Below are 21,001 nucleotides of genomic sequence, written 5' to 3' on the forward strand. Positions count from 1 at the left end.
TTAAACCCAACAGTTGACTGCGTGTACCAGGCACAGGTTTATTAGCTGAATACTCTTACAGAAATCTGAAGCCAAGAGGTCGTGGCGGCTCTAGTTCTAAACTTTGATGACTACGATTTTATTCATAACAATCTTATCTGCTCTCTAAATCTCCGTCTCATGCTAAGAACAGGTACACTTTAAACTACACAATAACCTCAGATAAACGGAGAACTGGTTAGCGGTTACAGGAGAAGGTGGTACCCACCACGTTAGTCAAGATTGTAGCTACATCAAGTATTGCTTGACTTCACTGATCGATCCATACTGCATCTTTTATCTTGATGGCTCTTATAAAAATAACAAAAGCAAAGAACAATCCAACCTTTTGTCCAGCTAGCTCTAAACATCTCAACATGGAAATTTCGTACATAATTCAGACAGATGTCAGGACTTAGCGTCTCTTGCTAATGGACGAATACAAAAGGTTTTGAAATGTAGATAAAGGAAATGACTATTATATAATAAAAATAACTTATTTATACAAAGTGAGCCATGTAACTGGTATTGAATATGTAAGTGCTTAATTTAAGTATTCACAATGTAGATGTAGCAACTTTAGACACTGATACATTAATCCGGAAGGATCGCATCCACAAAAAACTTATAGAAGTCAATATAAAAAGGAACGGAGGAATTGAACCATTCTGGTAAACTCTCTATAAAACACGTTTTATATATTTACTTTATAATACTTTATATTTTTTTTAATATAAAGAATTGTAATATAACTAACATTCTTGTATGCAATAATGTCCACCACCGCTCGTAATTCTGGGCAATTTTTTTTTAACGATATTAGAACCCAGGACCGAGGTCCTCAGATATGGATCGAGATCCATATCTGGAATTTGTATCTACTAAATATAATCCTATACAAAATATTAAAAAGATGGAATATATCTGTTTATAACTTCATTTGATATAGTGTATCTATATTTGTTCAATTTTCATGACAAATATTGGAGGCACCCTATTTCTATATTGGGACAAATATGGGAATAGTTTGCACATTTCCTGTTAAAATTACACGAATCAAAAATATTTTGGGGATAATGGGGACCTCTATAGTGTATATAATGTTGCAATTATCCCAGATACATCTGGGTGAAAATGTGTATCAGAGCTTTTCTTCTGCAGCTTGCTTAAAAGATTCATCATTATTGATGCGAAACTTATGCAAAAATACTACTACCAGCATCAAAATGAAGCAACTGTTATTTTATTGTTTCCTCAAAATGATTTTAAAGCAAAAAGCTCACAAATACTGTAAAATAATATTTGATGCTGGTTTTAAAAGAGAGTTTTAAATTCTCCGCACATTCACCAGTCACTGTTAGGCTACTTGAAACCCGATATGAAATTGGATCGCACTTCTAGTTTTCATTTATTTTGTAAATTGACCAGACTTAATCGACAGTACGAAAATGATTTTACACGTTGGAAGGTTTCAGATAGGTAGGTTTTTAAACGTTTATTATTTTACAGTAAACGATAATGATCAAATTTGTAAGTTTAATGAGAATAGCTAAGCAACACTGTTAATATTTACCCAACAAAAAATAACACCGCATCCTACTCATATTATAAACGCGAAAGTTTGTAAGCATTTTTGATTGTTTCTCTTTCACGTAAAAACAACTGAATGGATTGTTATTAAACTTTACAATAATATAGCTTAAACCTGGGTAACACTGAAAATGTTTAGAAAATGAAAAACTACTTAATGTAGAAAGATGCCAATACTTGTCGTGGTGAAGGAGGATCCTGCTTCGAGGGCGCTGCTGTCAATTTTTTTCCAGAACAATAGGCAAACAGTGATTGACATACCAGTCTGCAGTAACTCTCCTTCCATCCTCTAGCACAACTTGCGAGAAATGACCTTTCCGACTAAAGATAAGGCAATCCTTTTCTTTCCTTGACTTCTTCCTTTCTTTAACTTAGTTGGCCGATACTCGAAAGCAAACACTCACTTAGCTGATTGTCTTTTGATTTCGGGTTCCTAGCAATATATCCAAATTTCATCACCTGTGAGGATGTCAAATATAGCACTTGAGTCACCGCCGTTAAAATTATCTAACATTTGGCGGCACCAGTGTTGAAGGTGTTTCTGGTCGTGGGTTAAAGTATGGGGAATCCATCTGACAAAGCTTGCTGACGCCTAAATGTTTGTGTAATATTTTTTAACTTGACTCATATCAATGCTTAGACTTGCCCTTATCTGCTGATAGGTCACTCTCCTGTCTTTCTCTGTCATGCGTCGCACAGCACTGATGGTATCTTCAGTAGTCTTTGTTAAAGGACGTCCCTCCCGCAGATCATCATTGAGATTGCTAAGTCCACGCTTAAACTCATTTAACCAATTGTAAATAGTGGCACGAGATGGGGCTTCATTAAGAAATGCTAATCGCAGCCTATCATAGCATTGTTGTTGAGTAATAACCTCATTGGTTTGGCCCACAACGAATTTCATAATAAAACATTGACCGAATTTTTTCTCGCGTTAGGTTAATTTTCACGTGTAACGAGAGATTTGCCGCCAATTTACAAAAACAAATGACAAATAAATGCATTAGGTTACCAAAGAGTTCTAAAATTAAAATTCAAAAAAGTTTTCAATAGCAATGTCTCTAACTGGCCAATTATAAACATTTTCAGAGTTACCCACGTACATCAGAATAACACATAGGCCATAATTTATATAGATAATATTTGAGACAGTTCAAAACAGACAATATTTTAGACATGTATTTACGTCTAACTAGTGCTACCTATTAAAATATGAAAGACTAGCTCACAGTTCCTAGATTTTTCCTGCTTACTTGATATTTTAGACAATTGTGAACTTGATTTTTTTTAGGATAATTTTAAGCAGCAAACATACCAGTGTTTTAATAATATACACCTTTATTAATATACATACCTTTATTAATCTATGTTTTATGTAGTAAAGCAATTCGTTCGTAGACATATTTTAAATATTTTTCATTCAATGGCATAAAATTTATTACGCTTTTTAATTTTTGAAGTTTTATTCTACATTTAGTATTTTGAAGCTATACACGATCATCCACCTTAAATATTCGCTTCACTGGGAATTCAAATTTTCTTTTAATTGATTTTAAATTGAATGCGCGAATCGGTTTTTTATTTTAATGAAATAGAGCTTAAATTCACAATTATTAGTCCGTCATAATTGAATTAAGGCTTGTTTTAAATTGCAAATTTTAATTATTTTGCCTGTTCGAATAAAAAATTAGTTAAACAATGCTAGCAACTTCGATTTCGTCGTATACTAGTAAATGAAAGTTATAGTCTGAATCTGACGATCAATAAAATACGTATTAGTATGATTATAACAAAACTTTAAATTAAGAAAGTCATAGTTAAACTGTATTAAGCTGGAAATCGATCAAATGATTACTATTTTTAAAATAATATAGAGTCTGTCACAATCCAGACAGATATTCAGAGAATTCTAAATATTATTTGTCGTTTTGTTTTCGTCGTTTTGTTTTTGTTTTCGTCGTGTTTTCCAAATTATTTATTTAAAATTTTGTTTAAAAATAAAATTTGGCCATTCATTTTCATTAATTATAATAAGTTTTTCCTTTTTAACTTTGAGATTATTCCAAGAACAAGTATCAACGAAACACGATTTCAATTTAGCGTTATAATTGAAAATGTTACGGAAATTGGCTAATAATTTTTGGCCTCTTTTTCTTTTTCAACAATCTTATAAATCTTGCGCTTGAAGGCGTATTAATTTCCGTATTTCAAAATCCAAAGACGATCTAGTTTTTTGTCATGTGACAGAAAAAAATAGCTTTAGCATTTTGATACAGAGGCTTGATGAAGCTTGGTTTGAGATTTAAATATGGATCAAATAGTCAATTTATCTCGTCAATTCACATCTTTTAGATTAACAAATGATCATGAAACCTATACAGAAATCTGCCCAGATCTAAAAAAGTTTGTAGCGCCAATGTTTTTTTTTTTCAATTAGTCAATACGATTTTTATTTATTATTATTTATTTTTATTGTGCAATATACCTTAAAAAAATATTCGGTTCGTTATTTCACATAATCGTTTATATTAAGATTAAAACTTCCTCCGAGCTTATTCAATATAGTGTGGAAATAATCGTAGAAAATTAAATTTGAAGTCTTTACGCCTGACTGCTCTTCACCCTATTAAAATATGAATGACTCACTGGTGCCCGCGATTGCGTCTGCGCAGGATTAGTATTTCGAGTAGCTTATATTTGTGTAATACACAGTTTTGGCAGCGCACGCCAGAATAGCTCGCAGTTGATAGATTTTCCCGACTTACTTAATATTTCTACTTTCTATTCTTCAGACGACTTTATATAACAATCCCAACTAAAGATTAGTAGCAAATCCATTTTACTAAAAAAATTAAGAGATTTTGAGACAGAATTAAGTTATTTGTTGCTTGTAATAAATTATATGAATTGAACAAATATAACGTATATTGGCGTATATTCAATTGCCTCCTTGAAAACTGCTGCACCTTGCACCTGCACCTTCCTGCATTGTCATTGGTATTCACAAACCAGGCAAGCCCCGTAACAACCCCACCAGTTACCGCCCTATCAGCCTTCTCAATACGCTTAGCAAGCTCTACGAGAAGGTACTTAAAAAGCGCCTCCTAGACTTTGCCCTAGATAAGGGGCTCATTCCCGATGAGCAGTTTGGCTTCAGGCCGGCGCACTCGTGCGGAGCACATCCTCTCCGGGATGAATAGCTCCCTGAAACCGAGAGCCACGGGTGCGCTCTTCTTCGACATAGCGAAAGCTTTCGACAAGGTCTGGCACAACGGCTTGGTTTACAAGCTTTACCACCTTAAAGTGCCACTAAGACTCGTGCGTATCGTACACGACTTCTTGTCCGACCGCTCAATGCGCTATCGCGTAGAAGGAACGTTATCGTCTCCTCGCCCCATCATGGCCGGAGTCCCTCAGGGCTCGGTCCTCTCGCCCCTTCTGTTCACGCTGTATACCGGCGACATCCCTAGGGCTCCCAATGTGGAGCTAGCCCTCTATGCCGATGACACCGCTCTCTATACCACTCACAAAGATAGAGGTGTCATTGTGGACAGACTCCAGACCGCTACCACGTCGTTAGGCGAATGATTTCGGAAATGGGGCTTCAAAATAAATCCGGAGAAAAGCGTAGCAGTTCTCTTTGCCAGGGGCAACCCCGGTGCTAACGCTAGGGAAAAATTTCACCTCAAGACAGAGGTAACCCTATACGGGCAAGCCATCCCATGGCAAAAGTCCGTCAAATATCTAGGAGTCACGCTCGATAGCGGCATGTCTTTCACTTTGACAAGGCTAAACACCATCCCAATCCGCTGGTGCGTAAAAACATCAACTATTACCCCTTCCCGACAAAAAGGGCTCGTAGGAGGCCCCGACACATACTAACGGATCCGGACGATCCAATTACCGTGGCAAACGATAAAGTAAAAGCCGCCCGCGCGGCCAATAATAATAATTAAAATACACACAGTAGGGTAAAAAACCGCCTTCACCGGGGAAGGCGAGGACCTTTACTTCGTACTTCGCTCACTCCAGTGAGCTTCCGTCCTGCGCTTCAGGCGATTGACCACCCCGCGACGGCCCAAGCCGAGGTTCGAGTCTCACAGGAGACGCCCTTGCGCTAGCCGCGGGATAAAAACGCCATTCTGGCCGAGCTACGCTCGCCAAAACAGCCCGAGCTGAGCTCTAAAGGCCCTTAAGGCCAACAGCGAGATTCCATTCTCAAAAAAAATACATATATTGGCGTTTATCTGCATTTTAGTCAGTAGTAATGATAGTTGCTGATGTTTTTAGTAAGAGGTCAATTCTTGAACTCTCAGAATAAAAACTGTATTGTGTTTCTCAATTGATTTTAAAATACTTTTGCTACACCTAAGTATCAAACAAGTTATAAAAATCTGTCAAAATCACATCTTTCTAACAAAAACGGCTAATGAAATAAATAAAAATCAAATAATAATACAATATCACTCCAGTTAAAACATCTGACCCGTTATATATCACTTCAATTATTCCTGCATGTTGGACATGATTACGCCAATAAGCTTGTCTACTGAAACATTAAGCTAGCATTTAAGGTAAATACTTTTCAAGCAAGCTATGCATTTACGCAATGCCATTAAAATATTTGAATTACCATAGCGACAAAATACCATTATAAAAATCACAAAAATTCTAACCTTAACAAGAATTATATCTTTCAAAGAATGTCGATTCGCAACTTCTGGCCCAGTTATGTAAGGTGTTTTCGATAGGATTTGGCCCGATTTCAAAAAGCTCTTAACAATAAATGACCGTACCTAACTACCGGATTAAGCCAGCTCCAAAAGTTGTATACAGTGACTAATTGGCACGATAATGCAGCGTCAGCTGTTGTGAACGCAAAATCCACTGTGCATTTCGTAGGCATTAGGAACTTTTGATATTCGTATCGTACAAATGTGAGTAAGGCGTTCTATTTAAATATATATGACATGTAAACGCAATAGGATGCGTTAAAAAAATACGATAGCATTTGTACATCTGAATTTATTGATAAGATTGATAAGTCGTATTCAAAGGAATTTTATTGATAAGTAAAATGAAGCCAGAATAACTAAAGCATGCCTTCCAAATATTTTATATTTTCTCTTACAAATTGACCCCAGCATTCGTATTTCCTTCGAGGCGTTTAGAGAAAGCTGTACTCTCTAAAACTGTCCATAAATCATAATCCAGCGGATTAAGATCGGGACTAGACGACGGCCAGTCTTCACCTCTGATGAAGTCCGAAACGTTCGATTCCTACCAAAACTGTGTAGACCGAGCTTTATGACCTAAATAAAACATGCCTTCCAAATATTTTACATTTTCGATTGAAATTTGATCCCAGCATTCGCATTTCCTTCGAAATAGAAAAAAAACCTTCAGTAGGAAACCCCATATGGACGTTTCCATTTTCAACTTTTATTTGCACGAAACTGTATTTGCTTTTAGCGCAGCAAATTGAGGGAAATCGTTCAAAAGTAGAGTTACTATGCAAGCGAATTTCATTCTTTACAATTGTTTCTACTCGTGTTTAAGGGGAAGTGCTGATAAACATTCCAATTTTATGTTTTATTTACATACGATAATAATGTATATGTTACAACGTTTTATTAATAAAGTTTCACATTGTTTATTATATCCGAATTGAATCGTCACTAAGAAAACACCTAAGCAAACCTAATGTTAATAAATTACCGGAATCAAATCACGACAAACGCAAAGATATATTATAACATAGAACTTTGCTGTGCTAAAATTACTTCGGACGAGTTAGTCAATACGTGCAATACGCAATGCAAATTTTGTGTTATTGAAAAGCAACAGCAAATCTCTGTTTTTAATTTATTTTATTATTATGATGTATTGTGGAACATGTTGTAATGGTTGCAGCGTTACAACGTTGTGTAAAACAAAAACATGGCGATTAAAAGAGGTGGCGTAAAGTTTATTGCCAGTTCTTCTCTTCCGTTCTACGACATTGATTCGAGAACTGCAAGTATACCTATCGGCAGTAAATGTTAAATAAGAAGCATTTCATATACATTTCTATTTTTGACGTATTGTTTTTATCTATATGAATAAATTATTTTGAATATTGAATAAAACAGAAAGTAAGTCTCTTAAATAATTACGTACTGTACATAAGCCTTAAATATATAGTAAATCCTTATAACACTCGTGATACGTAATTAAATTAACGTGACGAAATTTTGTTTAATAAATTAGGTTCAGCTTATGTTACCGTAAGGATTATGTTAATGCAGGCATCGAAAATACACTAAATATAAACGTAATTATTGTAGGCTAAATAAAAATCATGAATGTTAATAAGCGTATCGCCTATGGACAGTGTCCTCTTCATATACAAACCTTACGAGAAGCTGGGGCACATAGCTAGTTAAAATGTAGATTTTATTACGCAAAAGTTAATGGAAATTAATATTAGCTGACTTTATTTCTTATTTACGGCGCCCGTAAAGCCCCCATGATGTTGACATTTATCTGTGGTAATATTTTTTATGAACAATAAACCAGGTGCTGCTAAAATTAATTTCGCTTGCCACGAAATATATTTTGACATAATCCGCATAGGTTTTGTAATAACAGTAACAAATAACATCAATAAATTAGTAGCTTTTTATAAAAAAATCCAGAGTAGACGTGAAAAAAATAATCGTCATAGCGAGTTGTTATAGTAATAAGATTTAAAATAAATATAGTTATTTTTTTGGTTTTTATTATATTTTAGTGGTTAACAAAATATTAAGATATTGCATAAATACTACTATGTAGGTTTCATTAATTAATTAATATTTGTATTTGGAATTACACGTGTGTTATTAAATTAATGAAACAATTAATTATGAATTAAACAAACTAGACAAAAAATTTAAAAAATCTTTACGTTTTAGTTCCTGAAAATCAAGTGAATTAATTTAATCTTCATTAAATGGCTAATAAAGTCTCTGAATACGACTATAAATCACTGTTAAATAATTAGCTAAACAAAACTCGTTGACATTTTGTGGTCGTTCAAAGAGACAAGTGTCACGTTCAACTGAAATTGGCAAAGTCATACATTTTAAGGCAAGTGTCAAAGGTGAGGGTATATTTATAAAGTTGACGTTAAGTTGAAGTTACATTTAAATATCAAATATAGTTAAAATTATGTTCATTTTGTTAATTAGTTTTAAAGCAGATTAGTCTTATTCTAGCAGTTTAGCCTTAACGATTTTGATTAAACCCTGCTGTCTTGTTCAACGTTAAAGGCGTAAAATCGGACACTAGCTATGGACTATTAGATTGTTTCTATGTAGAAAATTTGAAACAGTAAAGATAGTATATTTTAGGCACAATAAATTAGTGATTCAGACATCAAGGATGTTTAATTGCCGCACCGCTATACTTTTAAAGCATGAATCGTGCTATAGATTAATACTATTGGTATTTACAAATTCGAGTTATCTTCAACACGAACTTTTCCCAAAATTTGTTTTCTATCGAACTAAGTAACTAGACGCTGAAGAATAAATTATCTACAACTTTCGTATTGCGTAAGTTTTAGAAGTTTGCACATATTTTATGCTAAGTTATACGATTGTATGAGCTTTGTTTTGCCAAAGATGTTCAGACTTTAATGAATGAGTGATACACCTGGAGTATTGCCAAAAATTTAAGTTTAAATTTATACTGAAATATTTAATCTTTAAGACTGCATACGCAGATACATCTCGGTAATAACAAATATACTATCAATAGTGTATTGTAAAATGGAGTATAATGTTTAGAATTTAAAAATTAAATTAAATTTCGTAAATAAAATAACAATAAATCAATGGCGCTACAACCTTTTTAGGTCTGGACCTCAGATTCTGTATCTGTTTCATGATCATTTGTTAATCGAATAGGCAAGTAGATGATCAGCCTCTTGTGCGTGACGCACGCCGTCGACTTTTGGGTCTAAGGCAAGCCGGTTTCCTCACGATGTTTTCCTTCACCGTTCGAGCTAGTGATAAATGCACACGTAGAAAGAAAATCCATTGGTGCACAGCCGGGGATCCAACCTACGATGACAGGGATGAGAGTCGCACGCTGAAGCCACTAGGCCAACACTGCTCAAATATTTAGAATTGGTTAAGATAAAAATAAAGCAAAAGAAGTTCTTTTTATAATTAATAGTTGATTTATTCTCCAATCGCTGATTTTTTATGCAATTAAAACAAGCATGGATATAAGATGGTTTATTTTTTTTATCAAAAAGGTACGAATAAATAATCTCCAATAAGTCATACGTTATATCGAGAAACAGTATCAAAGCTCCATTCACCAAAATTTTCGAGTCACGAAATTTATCTTAGACAAACTTCAAGATCTGGGCCAGACAAAATGCAAGGTGCCTCCGGATTGAATATTTTATGTATGCTACAAAGAACATCGCTTCAGGTTATATTCGGCTTCATTTTACCATTTTGGAAACGTTTTGAGGTTATGAATGGAGGTAACCTATATTGTATAAGTAATTAGCTATTTGTACAACATATTTAAGGAAAGAATACAAGTACTTATAATACGAATTGAATTGTAGCTTCTAAGCTAAGATCAAAAAAGTTTCTTAATAAAACACCGTCTAGAATTAATTCTAGAAGTTATATCCAAGTACATCCGTGCGCTAGCTTCTATCAAAAATATTAACAGTTAACCTTTCGATTTGCTGGAACAAACTTTGGAGTTGTGTATTTATTAGGTTCTTATATAGATAGCTAATGAGGGGTAAGGGGAAAATAGCGAAAAATATCTGTGTCTATATGTGGTTGGTCGCATGCTTTGCATCAGCTGGATTCGAAAGAGTCATTCAACGATTATCTCCGTTAAAATACGGAAAGTCGCATATCTCGGCCAGGTTTTGCGTCATCATCTATATGACATACGACGATGTTGCAGGTCGTAATGATGAGCACAATTCTACGTAAGACGGGCTGGAAGAGGTCGTAGCTGGGGAACATACGGGACTGGACCGGCGACTTTAGACTAGCGCAAGAAAACTTGTTAACAACCATTCTTTAGTATAAAAGTGGCACTTGAAGAACAATATATAAAAAATAAAACATGTGTAAATGAGTTACTTGTTGATAATAATTACGTTGTGAATTCATATTTATATTGAAATCCTTTTACAATTTCACGTGGACTACTACTGTTGGCCGTGAAAACGATGCTATTCCTGCTCATCGCATTGGATATCTCTCATACTAGCATATATAATGTATCTAGGCTAATAATAATAAAAAATGTTTATTAACACGTAGTTTCTCACCAAAACTTCGATTAAGAAAACGGGCTGTTAAAAGTCAGTGAACTTGGAAATCATCTTTCAGTTAAGATAATGACGAATTCGATTTGCAAAGATCGCTGAACCTCGCAAGTATTTTATGAGGATTCTGATTTATGGGGCATAAATTTTTCGACCTTACGTAATTAGCTACATTTAAAAGTAATATTTATTTCAAACATTGTTGTTAAATAAGGATCTAATATTTTTTTTGTTAAATTCCCATTTCAAAACTAAACTATTCGAATATTCGAATAGACTAAAGTCTTTTATGTCATAGGACGGGTGGTGATCATCCAAGTGAGCCTACAAAATTTTTCAATACATTGATAATTTATTTACAGCATACAAATGGCAAATTTTTACTAAAAGTATTATTTATTAAATAGTTAAAAGTTAATGTTTTGCTATACAACAATCTTTTTTAAGTACATTTGTGAATCAATAAGTCATACGTCATGTTTGTTCATTGTAAATATACCGTAATATTGAGAAATTTGAACTTTTCAAATTTTATTTAAGTAATCAGTTATTATTTTCATATCATTAATTCATAATTTCTAAAAGAAAATTAAAGGACCCGGCAAGTCCAATTCATCCTATGAAACCAAAAAAAACATATAATTGACTTCGGATGAAAAAATAATAATCGTCTAAAATATTATTGGTATTTGAGTACAGAAAAGAGATATTTTAACAAATTCTAAAGGAAGACTGACGTCGTTGCTTTTTGTGGGTTAACAAATTCACAAAAATTCAAATTAATTTCACCTTGCGGGATCATCATTCATATTAGATCGCGTCGTCCTGAAAAAGTAATTGTATGAAGTCACGTGACCCAAGTTCGTGGTTACAGGCATTTCTACGCCATATATGCGGCGTATATAGTTAAGGCTACTAGGTGAAAACTCTGTGGACGGTGTTCTGTGTCCTATACACGTTTGTTTTCGATCAGCCTTCAAGATATTGACATATTTTTCCTCGCTATGTTTTCCTTCGTATGAGCAATTAATTGCGCCCAAAAATTATGCACAGCCACGGTTCCAAACGCACGACCCCAAGATCGAGAATCAAAAGCTCATCCTAGCCGTATTATTTATTCAATTTCGGTACCATACACTTATTAACTATAGTAAAAAATCTTCTAATTAATCAAATCAAGGGCATAGAACGGACAAGAAGAAATCACAAGTAATAACATTTCAATTTAATTATATGTCACTGATATATAATTTTATAATTACCCTTAGACTTTTTATTATTTATTGACACATTACATATTTCGCTTTCAAATCAAGCGTATGTTGTTAGGTTATAAACAATTGTTTTAATATTACTGTTATGAATAAGAAACCCTTTTCATGGAGATTTATTACTCCTGTAATATGAACTTCTTAGTTAAATAGTTCGCAACACACGTTTGCGTTAAACCGTTTTCATTAAATTGTATTATATATATTTATATTAAAAATCATATTCGTAGTGTAACTTAGGTACGAAATTATATGCCTGATTTTTTCTGAACTTATCTAAATTAGTTTCTTTTGTTTTATCCGATAAAATCTATGGTAAACATTTCTGCGTTGGTAGATAATAGTGATAAGCAAAACAATTAGTTAGTAAATTAGTTTTTTTTTCATCTATGAGTGCACCTACACCGTCAGAAAACCAGCATGCCTTAGACCCCTTACACATTGTACTTAAAATTAATAAACACTTTTTTTGACCGAAATAGTCGATGGTGTGTGTCAGAGAGTGAACGCTGATCACCTACTTACCAATAAGGAAAAAACCAAATGATCACCAAACAGATACAGAAAGCTGAGGCCCAGACCTAAAAGGTTGTAGCGCCAATGATTCTTTTTCATTGATAGCTTTTCTATATTTTCTTTGAGTACAAGGTGTTGTAGTATGGGTACTGTATTTTTCAACCCAACAATGTTTATAATATGGACTTCTAGACTGTCGGACTAAAATATAAGAAGTACTTTACAAATGCGTCGCAGAAACGAAATCTTGCTTTATTGAATAAACCACACTTAGGGAAAGCCTAACGTCGGTATTCTAATTCATATCTCATGTCACAATCTCGTCTTGAGCGCTGTCAAATATACACTAAGTACGGAAAATCGTTTTGACAGCTCCTCAAAATAGATTTCAGTTTGTTTAAGGTTCTAGGATTAGTGACAAGAGTCGTGACTTCGGCTAAACTATGTATTTTTTTTATATTTATTAGTTATTATTTAGGTTAAGTAACGTGAAAACCAATTCAAGCGAGCTATTAAGCTTTTCGGCACCGGACTTCTATATTAATGAAGTACGGTGACGCGCATACGGAATACGGAAAACACATTTCTGCGTATGTTTCAATTATTTATTTTTCAAACAAGCTGGCTTCCTCTCTGTGATAATAATACTGTTAGAAGATAACGTAAATCGTGTATTTTTGGTTATGGTTATATAGGTTTAGGGTTCGAACAATACACTGTTTTTGATGTGAAACATCTATAGCCGCCCGTAAAACCGATTTCTGGAGTGGCGACGCATGCCGTGGCGACGTGTCGCCACACCGTACACACTACTGCATATAGACTGTATATATATACCATCGTAAATTTATTGTTTGAAATTGAAACATTCATTATTGATACTTATAATTTACGATTTTCGTAATATATTGAAATAACTAGCTAAGATTCTTGAGTTTACTAATATATTGAAGCCAATTAAAATTTACTAATGTTATGTCCAATACTTTTGTAACATACTTCAGTTACCATCGACCAATTGTCACAGTAATACCGTCCTACCCAGAGGCAAAATCGAATATAACTATTACGAATTAAGTAGTCACGATTTGAAATAAATTCGTAAATTTTTGTATTTAATGAAAATAAATGTTTAATAAATAAATAGTCATCGATATCTGGAAAAAAATCGTAATATTTTATTTTATCATTATGACATATTTAGTTCCTATCACAATATGTTCTTTTCTGCATATTACTTTTACAAAATAATGTCGATGTTTCACATCTGCCAGGCGTCCCGTGACGGCTCACATTTTTTTATTTATGTTTTCTTTAGCTAATTTCCCGACTATGTTATCATTAGCAAAATAGCATTTGTAACTAATATGATTATGTACGACTTATTTCTGTTCAAACTTTTTGTATTATATTTACAGCAAATTTTAGAAAAATGCCTCTTAAGCTGTTCAATGTTATTTCTTTGTAGTTTATCCTTGTTATGTTAATTCCTATAATTTGTTCAGTGTTGTAACCCGTTGTAACGTCGGGAAGGACATGAAATACCGTCTCTTCAGATGTATTTTTTCAAAGACATTTTGCTTAATTCTAAACTTAAAATCGCACAGACTAGATTAAGAGCACAACTTCCTAAGAAGGTACTGGTTCATTACATCCTTATTAAATAACTTCACTTAGAAACCAATCGGAAGGTTAAAAGTCGTGTTCTCATACTTTATTAAATTCGTTATTTGATTGGAACTCTTATATTATTAGTTTAACTACCAATATTTAATTGACATAATTTGTGAAACTTAGTAAAGTTACGTAATGTTAAGTTAAAAGATATTTAATGTTTGAATGAAAAAAAGGCGTTACTAATTCGTATTTAAATGTAAATGAGATATATCTATGTGATATGTGCGATTAGACTTTAAAAACAAATAAAATATGTACAATTTGTCACTTAATAATCTTGGTTATATGTCAAACTGTAATCGCAATGACATTTCTATGTTCTCAATATGTTGTTTTTAACCCCTATTTAAAAGAAGTGACATATTTATTCTTATTTTTGTAAGCTAATTTTTTTTAAATTTTCAGGATCGAAAACAAATATTTAAATAATTAAATTTATTAATAATCAACTTACCAATAATATTTCCCGAGTAAAGAACGAAATCTGCACAGTTTTAAAACTTCTTGAACCACGAAAGTTACGACAACGGATACGTTGGGGACGTGCACTCGTCCCGCCAACTTAGCAAAACTGGAATCATGGAATGCCGGATGAAAAGCGATGAAAGTTACAGTGTGGCCACATACAAGTGTAAATTTTACTGAAAAAATCGAATCATCAATGTTTGATTTCATTTGAGAATGTTGTTCCATTTTCAATCATGATTATAGTAGATTCTAAGTTTAAACTAAATTTCATTTTGACATAAATACAATTAAACGTAAATAAATCCAAGTTTTCATACTCACATTATATGTACTTTGGGGATAATGCACTTAAAACAATTGGTTTAGCAGATAAAATATGTTAATATTAACGAGACTATATCATAAATTTTCAACCCTAGATCGGAGTAGATTGCAGCAGGTAACACTGGAAGTTGCTAAGTACAGAAAATATACCATGATCCGCTTAACTTGTCCAGTTTTCCCACATTCCCCAATTAGTGTGTAAATTAAAGGGGTGTCGGGGCTCAATGAAATTTGGTTGTCACCCTTAAGTCAATTTGAATGATTTTCGATTTCATTAGGAGAGATTTTTTGTGGGTATCGGTAAATACAATTTGGTACTTTTCCTACATGACTAGGAGTATATGAGTGAAAATACACAGGATTAAATTCCATTCCATTATTTAATTTAAAACGTCGCAAATCTTCTTGTGATATCATCACAGTTTAGTTAGATTAAAATTGTACCAAATCCAATCAATCCATTTTTCATCAACAATTTCTATACAATTAGGATAATAAAACTCTTGCTCAATGTAATATCAAGAGTCTAGGAGGACCAAGGAGTTAAGGAGCACTAAGAAAGTGTCTTAGTATTTTTATTTCTTAACTGAAACATAGACCTTAATATGATTGCCCATAAATCTTATCTAAGTTAATTTTGTATAACCTGGTTTTACCTAAAATATTACGTAACACAGCAAAAGCTTGTGATAAGGGTCGATGCAATAGGTACCTTACAAAATAGACGCTGTAATTAAGGGATTTACGTTAGGGATATTGCACACCAAGCGGTAAGATTTTACTCTACATTTACAAAATATTTCGCCGCGCACAACTACTATGTGGAACTTCGTAGCTGCCCGCTGAAGTTTTTCCAAAGCAATCCGACTTAGGGTCCTTCAAGAAAAAAGCATACCAATTCTTATAAGCCCACCAACGCACTCACGAACCATCTGGCATTAAGGGTGCATAGGCTATCACTTAACATGAGGTGGACATTGCCTTTTCTATAAAAAAACTGATGTAGAGTAAATTAGTAAATGTACCTATCTATTTAAGGTAGGCACACAGGAATATTTTTTATGTTTAATATTATATATAAAAGACATTGGATCTTACTACTAATATATAATATATATTATTGAAAGTAGAATTTATATTGTGGCGCCATTATGAAAGGAAATGCTGCAATTTATCTTATGATATTATGTTATAATAATATAATTAGCGTATAATAATCCGAACTAAATCTTTATCCGTCAACAAAAAAAGTGATTAAACCAGTTTGACAGTTTATGACGATATGACTAACGTTAATGTTCCTATGAATTAACGATTTTCTTGTAGATAAAAGGGCCTGGGACTAGTGCTAGACAAGCTACTTCTAATTATTTTGCGATATTTGTTTTAAAATAAGTGTTCCAGCGAATGGCAGTGGAATTATATTTCGGCACCACATGCAGTCTTGTGATTCTTTTTTAGTCATTTTTACTTACTGTCTTGTGGTGCTGTTTTCTCGTTCCAGCTTGTAGGGCCTGGAGGAAGGGAGATGCGAGACATGCGTACTAGGTTTAGTTTTATTAACTGGGAAGCCGGAGAAGTCATGCTTACTCAAATGTGACTGGGACGGTGGCGTTGTATGACGGGTCGTTTAATTCCCTCAAATATGGTTGAGTAAAACGATATCTGGCTCACAGGTCATGCCTGTGATCAGGTGCCGCTTCCGGAAACTGGACAGCGAGGTTTCCGTTCAGTTTTGTAATTTTACATAAATAAAGAGCGGACCGTATCCCTCCTTTTTGGTTTCTTCTCTCGGCGTAGACCCGCTTTCTTCTTTGCCGATGAGTAGGGAAGTCTACCGATAATGACGTGCAATAAGCGGTACCTGTATCTTATACTCCATAATATGATATTGTGTTTCATCATGCAGCGACGAATTCTATAGTTTCACTATAACAATGCACTGACTAGATGGCGCTCCACAAGGTACTCAAAGGGTAGTCAATGTGAACCATCCCCAAGTCCGAACGATTGAAAGGCATCCGCAACATCGTTAGCAAGCAAAGCCTAGAATTAATGTATTCACGTTGCATCAAATATCACTTTAATCAGTGAAATGTTCTTCGATTTGTATGAGTTTTCTATGCGAGCAAGTATTATTGAACTATGACACACAAATAACCGTAATTATGTATAAGTAAAATATTTTTTTTTATGTATACTTATGTCAAAATGTTAAGTTCGATTGACGATAAAATTATTTGAATTATCTAGTATATTTGGTAGGCACAGATCACTGTTGGCCTGTAACTCTCATCTCTAAGATCGTAGGTTCGAACCCCACATACATTTAACGCTCGCTCGTACGGTGAAGGAACATCGTGAGGAAACCGGCATACTTTAGGGCCCGTAAAAGTCGACGGCGTGTGTCAGCTACGGAATAATACTGGACCGTAACCTAACCTACTTGCTTGTTAAAAATAATAAAATGAACACGAAACAGATACCAGACCTAAAAGATTGCAGAGCCATTGAGAAAAAGCCCTGTCAAATCGCTTTCAAGGCGCCCTTCTCATTGATTACAACATATGGGATTCTGATGACTATGAAAATAATGACAAAATAATAGGCTGATAATCCTGGTATAGAGAAGGCCACAAAGGCAGAAGTGAATGTTCTATTGAAATTTCGGGACTACGATTAAGTGAATTAACTGTACTGGTTTAAAATTTTTCAAATATTTGAAATACAGCCTACACGTTGCTTTCTGGTGAAATTCTGGAACGAGACATTGATAATTCAGAAAACCACACTCGGCAAATCATTTTAAAATTTAAAATTAATTAATTGTTCTAATTAAAAGTAGTATCTATTTTTAATAAACGAGTTGCATTTTCTTTGTGCGATACGAGATAAAAATAGTGATTTTACGAAGCAATATTTTTTGTCACTCCGTACGTATATATTTAATAATGTAAAATTCGCTATCTAAAGTCTAAAGTCTCAAACCCAATCATAACCGTTACGAGTCGTCGATTTTTCCACAGCTATTAAATGCAGTTTCTATGCAAATGTAGAAATCGCAATTTACTAACTTGGTCCGGGCGTCAGTTAATATACAAGATTGGTTTCTACGAGATATGAAATCAAATTTTCGTTGTCAACTTAGTTAATGGTCGTCAAGATGTCTGGACTGACTTTAGCGGAAATGACATACGAAAGCAAGATCGTATGGACCTTCATTTAGAGTTATAATAGAATACTAGCTCTCGATTCCGACTTTAGTTTCGTGTAACTGACTTTTTTCGTCCGTGAAAATAATATTATAAAACAAGTATAATACTATGCACAGAGGTCCGCTTAGATGTTTAAATATGCGCAATTTAACAGGGTTATCAACGACAAAAAAAACTCACATTGCCAGAAGTCTCGCAAGTGTGTATCTTTTAAGAATTGGTATACTGTTACCTTGAAGGACCCTAATTAGAATTGGTTAGGAAATACTTCACAGTTCAAAACTGCCTTAAAAAGGAAACGTGAAACGACGGACGTCAAGAATCTATGTGGTGCAAAACAAGTCGCAATTAGTCGTTTCTCGTCGTCTGTACGCCGCGCGATAGAAATCGTATGACCAGTAGCTCAAACAATCGTACTTTTCTGTTAAATTGTGTTTAACAACGGGACGTAAAGAAACATATAGTTAGTTCAATTTGACAATTGTTATCAAAATAAGTAATTGGCTACAAATGGCGACTTGGTCTTGGCCTCCGATTTATGTCTGGTGATTATTTTATTTTCCAATAAGCAAGTAGGTAATCAGCCTTCTGCACCTGACACACGGCGTAGGTACACTTTGGGTATAAGGCATGCCAGTTTCTACTTATATTGTTGTTGTGAATCCATTAGAGCACAGACGGGTGTAGAACCTGCTCCTTCGCTAAGCAGGCTTGAAATGCATTAGTATTATTAGACTGAAGTATTATTGAGTTATTAAAAAAATATACTTATAAAATTATACCAAAATTTAAAAACACCCAAAGATCTATAAATATCACTTCTCCGGTTTTTGCATACGTAATCCGCCTCGCAAGTCGAAAAATCTTACATAATGTTTCTTAAGTCGTATCGCATACTATTTTCCTTCGCCTATTTGAGTAATGAAAAACCTGAAAAATATACGTATTTTAATATTCAGCTACGCAAAAATTGCTTACGTTACGGCAACTGAACAAACAATAATACTAAATAAACATTTTCTTAAGTAAATAATACATCGAGTTAATATTCCTTTGAATGAGGGATAGATCAAAGGGTACTTTTCAAAGGATCTCTACGTGATTTGGATACAAATGACCTTGTTTATGTGTACTTTACTTTACGTTTAAGATTATTGCTTATACGTGCTGAGATGTTCTTCTTTTTATGAGTACAAAAATAGTTATTATTAAAAAAATATCAAAGCCATTGTGCATTATTAAACGTAATTTTAAGCACATTTTATTAACACACAAAATATATAACAATTTAGATTTTCTTGGAACAGTAAATTATAGAATGTAAATGTATACGTAAATTGCATAGTCAGACAAGTTTAAGTATAAGAGACAAGTTGATGGCAGTGAAACCGCCAAATTTACTTAATACCAAAGTAAACTGTGAGTTATTTTACCTATTTCATTCATTCTCATATTATGTTATGAGTAATTAATCACGTGTCAAAATATCTGATGCCATTCAGAGACATGCTGGTAATTAGTTAAATAATTAATATTACATTTTCGGCATTAACATTCTATTTGGTATTTTGAATAGAACTGTATACTAAAAGATTGTCACTAAAACTCTTTGGAGTAATTTTTTATTTTATTTTGTCAAACAACATTTGGAGCTTGAGACAATATCACTTTTGTAGAGGGTAAACTAATTTGTATGGTAATTACATTATCTCATGTTTCGCCACCATCTCTTCGACATGCTTTTATTTTCACACAAATTCGTTTGGCGTAGGTGGCCATGCCTGTCGAAAAGTAATATTACCACAAGCCCCTGGTATACACATGAGACTCACCTTAAATTTTTTTTTAATAAAATAGAACTTAACATATCCTACAATATTATGTCATTGTTACAGGACTTAAACAAATATCAACCGACGAGAGATTATGTAAAAATTTAAATAATGTTTAAAAATAAAATGACAGCTAAATTGAAAAAGCCTTAGATATTTACATAGACTAACCGAAATAGGTTTAGTTTCAGAGTTACCGACTTTGCGGAAGACGTGGAAAGTTTTATTAACCGCAGGTAGCAAATAAGAATGGATGACTTTGCTACTGCATTTAATATAGGAACTGATCACAGACACCGATAAATGATCCCGATTGAGTTATTTAAATTAATATATTTTTTTCTACGACAAAGGGACTCTCCTGCACGATTCCATAAACTATGCTGTCTCATGCAAACTAACTGTCAGTAAACTCATACTTACTGTAACTTTCATTTAGTTGTTCATTCATATGCCTAGTCATGAATTCTAAAATGAGTTTTCTATAGTCTTCATCATTGGTACGATTACAACTGAGCTTTTACAAAATCCTAGATTTCATCAGGCCTCTTCAAACAAATCAGAATTATCCATCAATTATATCACTTCATGCGTTTCATTTCGAAAATATAATAAATTCTGAAGAATCGGCTTTAACATCCTACTGTTAGATTCCAGTTTATAATATTTATAAATAATAGTAAAAAGTATAAACATAAACTATAATCATAAATAATTATACTTACCTATGTGATTTAATTAAATCTTTGCTCGTAA

The 21,001-nt window shown here is 33.5% G+C and overlaps 1 long non-coding RNA gene across 3 annotated transcripts; it reads right to left on the bottom strand.

Annotated features, from left to right (window-relative positions):
- Nucleotides 1–16,365: 16,365 nt before the first annotated feature.
- On the bottom strand, nucleotides 16,366–20,994 carry LOC123720861. 3 transcript variants are annotated; one of them, XR_006756104.1, is made up of 4 exons: nucleotides 20,971–20,994; nucleotides 20,669–20,793; nucleotides 19,196–19,343; nucleotides 16,366–17,244 (listed from the first exon to the last, which is right to left on the bottom strand). It is a non-coding gene; the product is annotated as an uncharacterized LOC123720861 (long non-coding RNA). The 3 variants fall into 3 exon arrangements; XR_006756102.1 differs by lacking the exon at nucleotides 20,971–20,994 and having other exon boundaries at nucleotides 20,669–20,931; XR_006756103.1 differs by lacking the exon at nucleotides 20,971–20,994 and having other exon boundaries at nucleotides 18,646–19,343; nucleotides 20,669–20,931.
- Between the last annotated feature and the right edge of the window lie 7 nt (nucleotides 20,995–21,001).

Source organism: Pieris brassicae, chromosome 2 (assembly GCF_905147105.1).
Source record: "Pieris brassicae chromosome 2, ilPieBrab1.1, whole genome shotgun sequence".
Lineage (NCBI taxonomy): Eukaryota > Metazoa > Arthropoda > Insecta > Lepidoptera > Pieridae > Pieris > Pieris brassicae.